At 34.8% G+C, this 10488-nt stretch overlaps 1 pseudogene; it reads right to left on the minus strand.

The window, feature by feature from the left end:
• Positions 1-275: 275 nt before the first annotated feature.
• On the minus strand, positions 276-9451 carry LOC133800066 (uncharacterized; annotated as a pseudogene).
• Positions 9452-10488: the final 1037 nt, after the last annotated feature.

Below are 10488 nucleotides of genomic sequence, written 5' to 3' on the forward strand. Positions count from 1 at the left end.
TATTGCCCTTCTAGCCCCCTAATCAAGGCACTAAGCCTTATAAGAATTATGGGATGTTACATTGTCCTTCTTGGAAAGTTCAGTCCCTTTGAAGAAAGTGAGCATACTAGCCATTTTCCAATGAGATCTTCATTATGTAACTTGATGCTACCAATTAGTCCAAACAACCTTAGCCTTTGGCTTAAAAACAACTCTCATGCTAGCAAAAATACTAAAAGAACTCAATCTCACCTCATCTCCAAATCCCCACCAAAATTTTCTCATGAACTCCAACACTATGAGGGGCAATGAATAGATGCCAATCTCTTGACATCAGCTCCAAGATTTTGATGCTTCAAAACCAAACTTTCATTGCCTTGATCGATATGTTCAACACCAACAATCTCAGTAGTAACAGTTGCTCCCAACCCTGCTAATACAAGTGCATCCCTCCCTTAAATTTGCTCCAACAAAGGAAGCACCAGATAAGGATTTGGGAAATGAGAATTAAAAAATATATATAAATGAGTTAGCACCACTTAAACATCTTTATGTCAACTCAAAACATTAAAAAATGATTAATGTTATAAAGCATCTTAAGATGCTTAACACTATAGAAGGTAGCACTATATGTGTGGTTGATTTCAAAATTGGATCCCACCTATTATAATTCAATAAATTATGTTGGAGACCACCAACTACACATAAAGTATCACACACCACATAAGGTGACACTATATGTGTAGTTGTATTCAAAACTGGATCCTACCTATTATCACCTCATGTGGTGTTGGGTATCTTGAGGTGTCTTATAACAACTCTTGAATAAAATATACCATGTTGTTTGGTTACCTTCCTCTATCTTTTCCAGAAACTAAAGCAGTGTTTCATAAACCTAGATCCTTGATCAAGCTTTACCAGCTCGTTTGCTAGCAGAAAAACAGAGCACAAAAGAGTGCAAAAAGTATTTGTATGTATATACTTTTGCCATAGTATATCAATTTTATTCATGTATAAAACTAGCATTTTTTTTCTTTTTTTTTTTTGAAGCATTAAGCAAATAAGCATTAGAATGAACCCTTTTTAAAACGTGTTATGAGTGAAAGACTAGATGATCATATACCATGACTCATGCGATTTTCGAAAGAGCATTCCTCTAGACACTGCCAAAATCTGAAGTAAAAATCAGCTAGCATTCATGTAAATAAGAGAAAACAAATCATTGAAAAAAGTTAACATACTTCCAAGTTATTGTGTGACAATTGTCTGATTGTACAACCAACACCCTGCAACTTTTCAATCAAACATAACAAATCAGAATGAATGACATGCAACATAGAGATGCATGAACGAGTTATAGTAGAAACGAGCATAAACAAGCCTGCTTCTATATGATCAGGGGAAAGTTATATTCAGAACCATGTAAGCCAGACTTTCCTTTGATAACAATCTAGTTAGTTCCAACTCCTTTAATATATGCTCCACTGTTGCTCAGAAAATGAGCAAGGCTAACCACTTCAAGTTCCTGTGGTGAAATAGTGACAAAAAAAACTTAATTCTTTTATGTTCATTTAGTTATAACATTTTTCAATCAGAATCAACGTGTTAGTACTTTTGCAACATTTGAAAGTTCAGTCACTCCATCAGCTAAACATGCTGCCATCATAAGAGTTTCGGTTGCACCAACCAGTCCTCTTCCATTTGCAGCATATGCTTGTGCTTTTCCATCCCTGTAATTATATGAGATTCGTAAGACAATGTAGTAAATTAATTCTCCAAATCCTCAATTCTTATTATATTTAAAGGTTGTTGACCCTTGAATTGGTCAACGACACGGAGTCAAGTAAAATGATGAAAATGAGATGAAATCAAGACGAAAAGATAAATGACACAAAAATATTTATAGTGGTTCATCCCAGTAAATGGTAATAACTTACATCCACTTAGTGTTCTTATTGATGTAGAATCCCAAGAACTGTGATCAATGAACTCAGGGTTCACGAGTTTCACCAGTTTAAAGATGAATACAAGTATGGCGGATAAAAACACTCTAATTCTCTCTTAGAATTCTCAAGTTTAGAAAGTCTCCCAAAAAGACAAAAAGTCCCCCTCTTGAGCCCTTTGATTCTTATTTATAGGCTCAAGGAGTTTTACATGGGCCGATGGGCCTTAATGACACTTAATACAGGCATATCTAAATAATTTGGAAATCGCAATTAATACGTAATTATAAGATTACATATCTGAAGGAAATAAATGAAAAGATATGACCGGACTGGTCACCCATAAATATGATGTCTGATGAGCCAATTCTTTTCTGGTCGATGGTCAACCAAACCATGCTCACTTAAATGGTCACCTGTATTCCACGTGTGTGTTAATTCTGCCACACCATTAGGTAGTCCTTTTTTGGGTAAACAAAGGTCAAGTTTTTATTTTTTCTTTTTTGAAAAGTGGTTATGTTAGTTAGGCAACCACTTATCCAATATGAGTGGTATGCTTCTACAAATAGACTTGTCCTCTCATTTTGTAAAGATGGCATGTTTTAGAGAGCTAAGTTGAGTACACTAAAGAAAGAAGGCAACTGTGAGAATTCCCTTGAGAAAGATCTTGTTAGTGATCGAGTGTAAGGGGCTTTGCGAGAGAGTTTGAAGATCATGTTTGAGAGGTTTTTGTATTTGAGTGTTTGTGATCTTAGTGTGTTGTTCTGCTACTGCCAAAGGGTGTAACTCAATTTTTTATAATGGAAGCTCCCTGGATGTAGGCTAGATTCCTCTAGCTGAACCAATATAATTGTGGTGTTTTGTTTTTTTGTTCTTTATGTTGTCATTGATACTAACTACATTGTTTGTGTTAAGTTTAAGTTGAATACTTTGTTGTGATTGAGTATTAACAAGTTTTAGGTAAGTGTTGAACTCAGTTTACAACATATAAGAACGATTCTCCTTTGTTCTTCTCTTCTTATTGTCAAGAAAGAGTGAAAATTTAAGCGAAAGAAGATATTTACGGATTACTATGAGAGGAAACTATATATTCTGTGAATTATTTTACACTAGCTACAAGTTGTTAATTGACTATTTCTTTTGGGAATATACCATTTTGGTCTTCTTAATTCAAGCAAAATACTAAATATATCTCTCGATTATAAAAAAAAAAAAAATTAACTCTTGTGTTTTATTATTTATTCCGAAATGGTGACATGGACTTATTTTTTGTCAAAATCAATTTTTAAAAGACCCTTCTTCACTCGTTTATAAATTTTATTTATAATTAAATTATAAAAAAAACTTAAATACATAATTAAACAAAACATAAAATCACATTTTTATATAGTGTTGTTAGAAAAAGGTAAATAAAGAAGAAAGGCGTGAGAACTGCTCTCTTCCTCTCCATGGTGAGACGTAAGAAGGTAATTCAGAAGCCAGTTTCTTCATCTTCAGAGGTTGGGATCGATTCATCTAAGGGATTGAATAATGAAGAGGTGAAATCTAAGAATCTTAGTGTTAAGCAATCGGCTGAGGAAGTCTTTGCGGATACTGTGGCTGAATTCTCTGAGGCTATTGAAGAAGATGGGTTAGATTCTGCTAACGCTGGAAAGATTGATGAGGGCATCAGTTTGGACGAATCCGCTCAGGCGAAGGACGGAGACAAGCTAACTTTTCAAGATCTGGCCAAGGATAAGTGGACTCAATTTCGGGATGATTTTACGCAGCCAAATGGAGTGAAATTGTCCTATGAGGAACCTATGCTCAGGGATGGGAAACTGATAGCTCAATTGGATCTGGAGGAAATTGAAGAGCAGGCTTCCTTTTGGAATACAGCTATAGTTTGCATCGTGCTTGGAGCTAATCCACCGATTGCAGTGTTTGAAGGATTCATTCGTAGAATGTGGGGAAAACTTGGCATTGAAAGGGTGGCTAGGATGAATGCAGGGTTTACGATCGTTAAATTCCGGAATGTAGGTACTAGGGATTTGGTTCTAGAATCTGGAGTGATTCACTTTGATAGGAAGCCTGTTATTCTAAGGCCATGGTTGACAGACATTGATACATTAAGGTTAGTGAAATCGGTTCCAGTTTGGGTTAGATTACATGACTTGGGTCTTCAATATTGGGGAGCAAAATGTTTGAGTGCTCTTGTGAGCACCATTGGTCGACCCATGATGATTGATAAAATAACTAAAGATAGATCTATGGTGAAGTTTGCTAGAGTCCTAGTGGATGTGGAAATATCTGATAAGCTTCCCCATAGTATTAGTTTTTTGAATGAACGTGGTCAATTGATTGAGCAGACTATTGAGTATGAATGGTTGCCTACCAAGTGTTCAGTTTGTAAAAGTCTTGGGCATGCTGCTTCTAGTTGTAGACGGGAACAGAGGTCAGTGTGGCAACCGAAGATGGAACAGGTAGAGGCAGTTGAGAAGGTAGATGAGCACAAACAGGTTGAGTCTGAACCAGTCTCAGATAAAATGGCCTCGAATTCAACAGAACCTGAGATCATTGAGGAGGCATCTGGTGATACTGAGAAGGAGAAAAGTCATTCTACAGAAGATCAGGACCAGGTCTGGACTACTCCCAAAAGAGTGAGTGGAGCTAAGCATATTAACAAGGAAGCCCAACCTAGAAATAATAATCAATACAGTGTGTTACAGGATGGACAATTGGAGGTTTCAAAACATGGTAAGATCACTAAAAAAGCTTCTAATGGAAGGAGGAAATCTGTTGTGCTGGAATGTTAAAGGTCTTAATAATAGGAATAAACAGAAATCTCTTTATGATTTCTGTAGGTCCAATAAAATTGGGTTAGGGGCATTTCTTGAGTCGAAACTTAGGGGTTCTAAAATAGAGGACATGATAACTTCTGTTTTCAGGGATTGGGAGTATTACTCTGTCCCGATTGTAGAAGGGCGAATCTTGCTGGTTTGGAAAGGGGACTTAATTGAAATTTCAGTTCTTGGTGTGGAGGACCAGTTTATTCACTGTACCGTGAAGATTATGGGAGTTATGAAGCAGTTCTGCTTGACAGTAATATATGGTAGGAACCAAATTGAGGAGAGGAAGAGACTTTGGCAAGCCTTAGAATCTTTGAGGTTTCCTGTCCAACCTTGGCTAGTTGTTGGTGATTTTAATGCTATTTTTTATTTTGATGATAGAATTGGTGGTAGACCTATATCTGACATGGAAATGGAAGATGCTTGTGCTTGGAGAGCTAACTGTTTGTTGTCTAAAATCCGTAGGATTGGTGCTCATTACACTTGGTCTAATAAACAGAAGGAAGGGTCTCGCATATTTTCCAAATTGGATAGGGCTTTCAGTAATGAAGCCTGGGCTGATGCTTTCCCTAATTCAGAGGCTTACTTTAACTGGGAAGTTATTTCTAACCATTGTTACTGTGTTATTAAACCTGTTCTTAGTCAGATTTCAGGGGTGAAACCATTTAAATTCTTCAACATGTGGACAAAACAAGAGGAATTTAGAGAGATTGCTCTTAATAGTTGGTGTATTAAGGGATTCCGTTCTGATCTGCTGTGAATTAGTCAGAAATTAAACAGATTGAAGTCAGTGTTGATTCAGTTTAATAAGAGGAAAGTTGGGGATATAACAGATAGATATTTAGAAGCCAAGGAAAAATTTCAGCAAGCTCAATTTTTGCTTCAACAGCAGCCACAATCTATAGAGTTACAGCAAGCAGAACAAGTAGCTTGTTCAGAGTTTAATCACTGTTCGAAGATGCATGAGAGTTTCCTTAGGAAAAGGAGCAAAGTTACTTGGCTGAGATTTGGAGATGACAACACATCTTACTTTTATGCTACTTTAAAACAGAGATCAGCTGTTAATAGAATCACTGCTTATGTGGATGAACATGGCCAGACTATTGATTGTTATGAGGATGTGGTTAAGCATTTTGTTAACCATTTTAAAGGTTTTCTGGGCAGTCCTAGCTCTGCTACTGCTAGGATTCAGCTGAATTGTTTTAAGGTTGGTAACATTTTAAGTTTAGACCAGCAACTCAGTTTGATTAGGCCTTTTTCGAAGAAGGATGTTAAAATGGCCATGTTTAGTATTCATTCTGTTAAAAGTCCAGGAGCTGATGGGTTTGGTTCAGGATTTTTCAAGTATATGTGGAAAGATTTGGGGGATGAGATAACCTCTGCTGTGCTGGGTTTTTTTAATTCAGGCTGCTTGCCTAAGTCCCTTAACAGATCAATTATAGCTCTTATCCCTAAAACTGATTCTCCATCCACAGCAATAGATTATAAACCAATAGCTTGTTGTAACACCTTATACAAGTGCATTTCGAAGATGATGTGTGTGAGATTGTCTACTGTTCTGCCTTTTCTTACTCATCAGAATCAGGGTGCTTTCATTAAGCAAAGATCGTTGGCCCATAATATCTTCATTCTTCAAGATCTTCTCAAAGGTTATTCTAGGAAGAATATCTCAAATAGATGTTTGGTTAAGATGGATCTAAGCAAAGCTTATGATTCCGTTGACTGGTATTTTTTGGAGGATTTACTGAACGCCTATTGTTTCCCTAGTCGTTTCATACATTGGATCATGGTCTGTTTGAAAGGGGCTTCTTACTCTTTATTATTGAATGGCAGACTTCATGGAGGGTTCAGTGGGATGAAAGGCTTGCGACAAGGAGACCCCATTTCTCCTCTGCTTTTTGTATTGATCATGGAGTATCTAACTCGTTTACTGGTTGTAGCTGCCCAGCGCAAGGATTTCAGATTTCATCCTCTCTGTAAACACATGAATCTTGTCAATCTTTGCTTTGCGGATGATCTCATACTCTTTTGTAAGGGTTCCTATACTTCAGTTCAGATTTTGTTTGATGGTTTTCGAAAGTTCAGTCAGATTTCTGGTCTTGCAGTAAACTTATCTAAGTCTCACATATACTTTGGTGGAATTCATTTGGATGAAAGGACAAGAATCATGGATAGCTTGAAGATTGAAGAGGGATCCTTCCCTTTAAAATATCTGGGATTATGTCTTAGACCAACTAAATGGAAGGCTGAGGATTGTGGTTTAATTCTTAAAAAAGTCCAAAATAGATTACATACTTGGTCTAGTAGACATCTTTCTTTGGCAGGGAGATCTCAACTTATACATTCTGTTTTGTTGGGTATTAGGACTTATTGGATGAGCATTTTTTTGCTCCCTCAAAGAGTTATTCAGGAGATTGATAGGTTATGCATGAATTTTCTTTGGGGAGTTAAAGGCAGTCGTAGCAGAGTGCATTTATCATCTTGGGATCAAGTGTGTTTGCCCAAAAGTTTGGATGGGATTGGTTTTAAAGAAGGTTATAAATGGAATATTATATTGATGGCTAAATATATTTGGGTTGTTTCCTCTAAACAGTACTCTCTATGGGTCAAATGGGTAGCTAATATCTATCTCAAAGGGCAAATTTTCTGGTCTTATAATCTACAATCTGATGTTAGTTGGTACTGGAGGAAGCTTATTAAGCTGAGAGATCATTTCTCTCATGATTCATTAAAGGCTTCGGCTTCCAAAGACAAGTTGAATCTTACTAGTCTTTATATGCAACTGGTTCACAAAGAGAAGGTTCATTATGATAAGGTGGTTTGGTGCAAGCTATCTATACCTAAGCACAGATTTATTCTTTGGCAAGTGGTTTTAGGTCACCTTCTTACTCGAGACAACTTGATTAAATGCCATATTCAAATTGAGTCTTGCTTATGTTCTGTTTGTGAATTAGACAAGGAGTCGCATGATCATCTGTTTTTTAGGTGTCCTTTCTCTCAGCAGGTGATGTATCAAGTTCAGTCCTGGTTGGGGCAACTGATATGGCCTCCTAATTACTCAGACTGGCAAAAGTGGATGGATGGTAGACCTAGGGGGATTCATCAAAGGATTAGTGCTGCTGTTCTTGCTGCTTCAGTGTACTACATCTGGTCTGATAGGAATTGGTGTATATTTGAGTCTTATTCTTGTACTATTTCGAAATTGAATTCTTTGATTCTCATGGGGCTTAAAGCCAAATTATTTGATATTAGGAGATCTAAACTTAAGGTTGGTGCGAAGAGTATGGTTGATTTTATTCAACTTTTGTAAAGTTGTTCTGTGTTTTTTCGTTGCTGGTACAGACAGTTTTGTAAGGTGGTTTTTTTGTGGAATATATTTCTCTTCTTATAAAAGAAAATCACATTTTAATTTCTTAATTAAATCAAAATTTACAAAACTTAATTAATTTTTTTTATCACTTTCTCTTATATTGTTTTTCTTTCTCTCTTATCTCAAGATCTCTCTTCGTTTTTTTTAGTTTGGTTATATAAAAGAAAAACTATTTCAAATTTTGTTTTTAATTAAAAGTATTTTTTATTACTTTAATTATTTTTTAAATTAATTTTTAATTTAAAATAATTACGTGGCAAATGACACCTCAACTCTGTACCATAACCCTTAACCTTGTTAACACGTGAAGAGACGATTTTACTAACCATAGGTATTTTTACCAAAAATAAAAAGTTTAAGTTTAAAATTAGAACAATGCGAAACCAGACTATTTACACTGCCAATAACTCTAGATAAAACCATGTGTGTTCCAATTTTAGTTTATTTTATATTTTACCTTGTTATCCCAATTAGCTGCAAACTATTTAAGTAATACACTTTAATAGTGGAAGCTTAATACACACATATATACATGTATAAATCAAGAGAAAACAGCAGAAAATACATGATTTAAGATCAATCATAACTCGAGATAAAATGACAAAAAAACATACTATTTTTTTCATTTTTTCAAGTCATCCAAACAAAAGAAAAACAGTGTAAAGTAAAGAGCTTATTATTATTACCTAAGTCAACAACAGCACCAAGAGCCCTGAACCCACGAACAAAAAGATCAACGGGCAAAGCGACCACCGCAGCGTCGAACCGAGCAAGCAATGGCCCAATCACGAAGAACCCACCTCATATTTTCCCAACTTCTTCCGAACTAGGCTCAAACGACCGAACCCCATCAGTGTTAACCAAGTATACGTCGTTATAAACCTCAACTAGAGAGCTCAAAACGGAAGCCATAGTTCGAGTATCTGACAAACTCGGCACGTTACTGATGTTCGAAGTGCCGGAGCAGCAAAGGGTCGCTGCCAGAATCGGTAAAGCAGCGTTCTTGGAGCCTCTGATGGTGACATGGCCTGAGAGCTCAAAAGGGCCATTAATGGCGAGCTTGTGGTTTTGGGATTGGGAGTAGAGACGAGAAAGGAGTGGTTTTGGGAGTGTTGTGGAGGAACTGGTTATGGAGTTTGGAGGTTTTGGTAAGTTCGAGAATGGTGAGACTTCCATTGGAGAAGAAGAGATTTGCCGCCAATCCTTTCCTTTCCCGTTCTCTCTCTCTCTCTCTCTTTTTTTTTTTTTTCTTTTAATAATATTTTTTATTTTGTTTTTGGGCCTCTATAATTCTTTATTTATAAGAGTTTTGGTTCGATAGAGCCCCCTGCTCAAAATGAACTATTTAGATAGGTAACAGGCAGTGTTAAAAATAGCTAGTTAAAATTTTTAAACAAATAGTCGAAATTTTAGACAACAGCTATTTTACAAAAAAAAAAAATAACAAAACTAAATTAAAGTGCAAAAAATCTCCTAAAAATATGTCATTTTCACGTTTTACTCTTAAAAAATATTATTTATTATTTGTTAGTTGTTATTATAATTTTAGATTAAAAAATTAGTTTTTTTATATAAACAATTATTGAGTGAACCACATGCTCCCTAATAAAACAAAAAAAATAATAAAGAAAATATACCACTATATTTACAATAATAATTTTTTTTCTGTATAAAAGTATTGTTTTTTTGAAATTAACCTTTACATAATTAGTATGTATTTCTTCAAAAAAATATTTGTTAAAATTTTGACGAATATACGCAACGATAATAATTATTTTGTTGAAGAATTGAATTTGAGATGTGAGGTCATATTCAAACCCCATCAAAAGACAGTATAATGAATTTCTGGGATTTATTTATTTTAGATTTTAGTTTTTATTAATTAGTTTTAAAAATTATTTAAAAAAATTATAAATTTATTAATATATTTTAAAGAAAGAGTATTTCTCTCTAGAAAAAAAAAATTTACCCGAACAAGTTTGAACAGTTTTTTTTTAATAAATGTAAATGGGTTTTTTTTTTAATTCAAAATTTAATGTAATAAATACTTAAAATGAAAGAACCCGGAGTGATAGTTTTTTGGGTTTTACTTTAATTCTACGATGGATCTTTTATTTTTTTTAAAATACATGTTTAGACCTTGTATTTTGTCAAATGATTAAAAATAGTCTCCTGAATCTAAATTTGGTCAAAATACTTTTACTCTTAGGCTTTATTTATGGGATAATCTAGTTGGAAAATGTGTGAATCTATAATAGTCATCAATTTTTACGATGTTATATTTGAAAAATATTTCACCTGAATTTAGATACAAGAGACTATTTTTAATAATTTTACAAAATACATGGTCTAAAAATAGATTTTTAAA

This window comes from Humulus lupulus, chromosome 9, assembly GCF_963169125.1.
Source record: "Humulus lupulus chromosome 9, drHumLupu1.1, whole genome shotgun sequence".
NCBI classification, from domain to species: domain Eukaryota; kingdom Viridiplantae; phylum Streptophyta; class Magnoliopsida; order Rosales; family Cannabaceae; genus Humulus; species Humulus lupulus.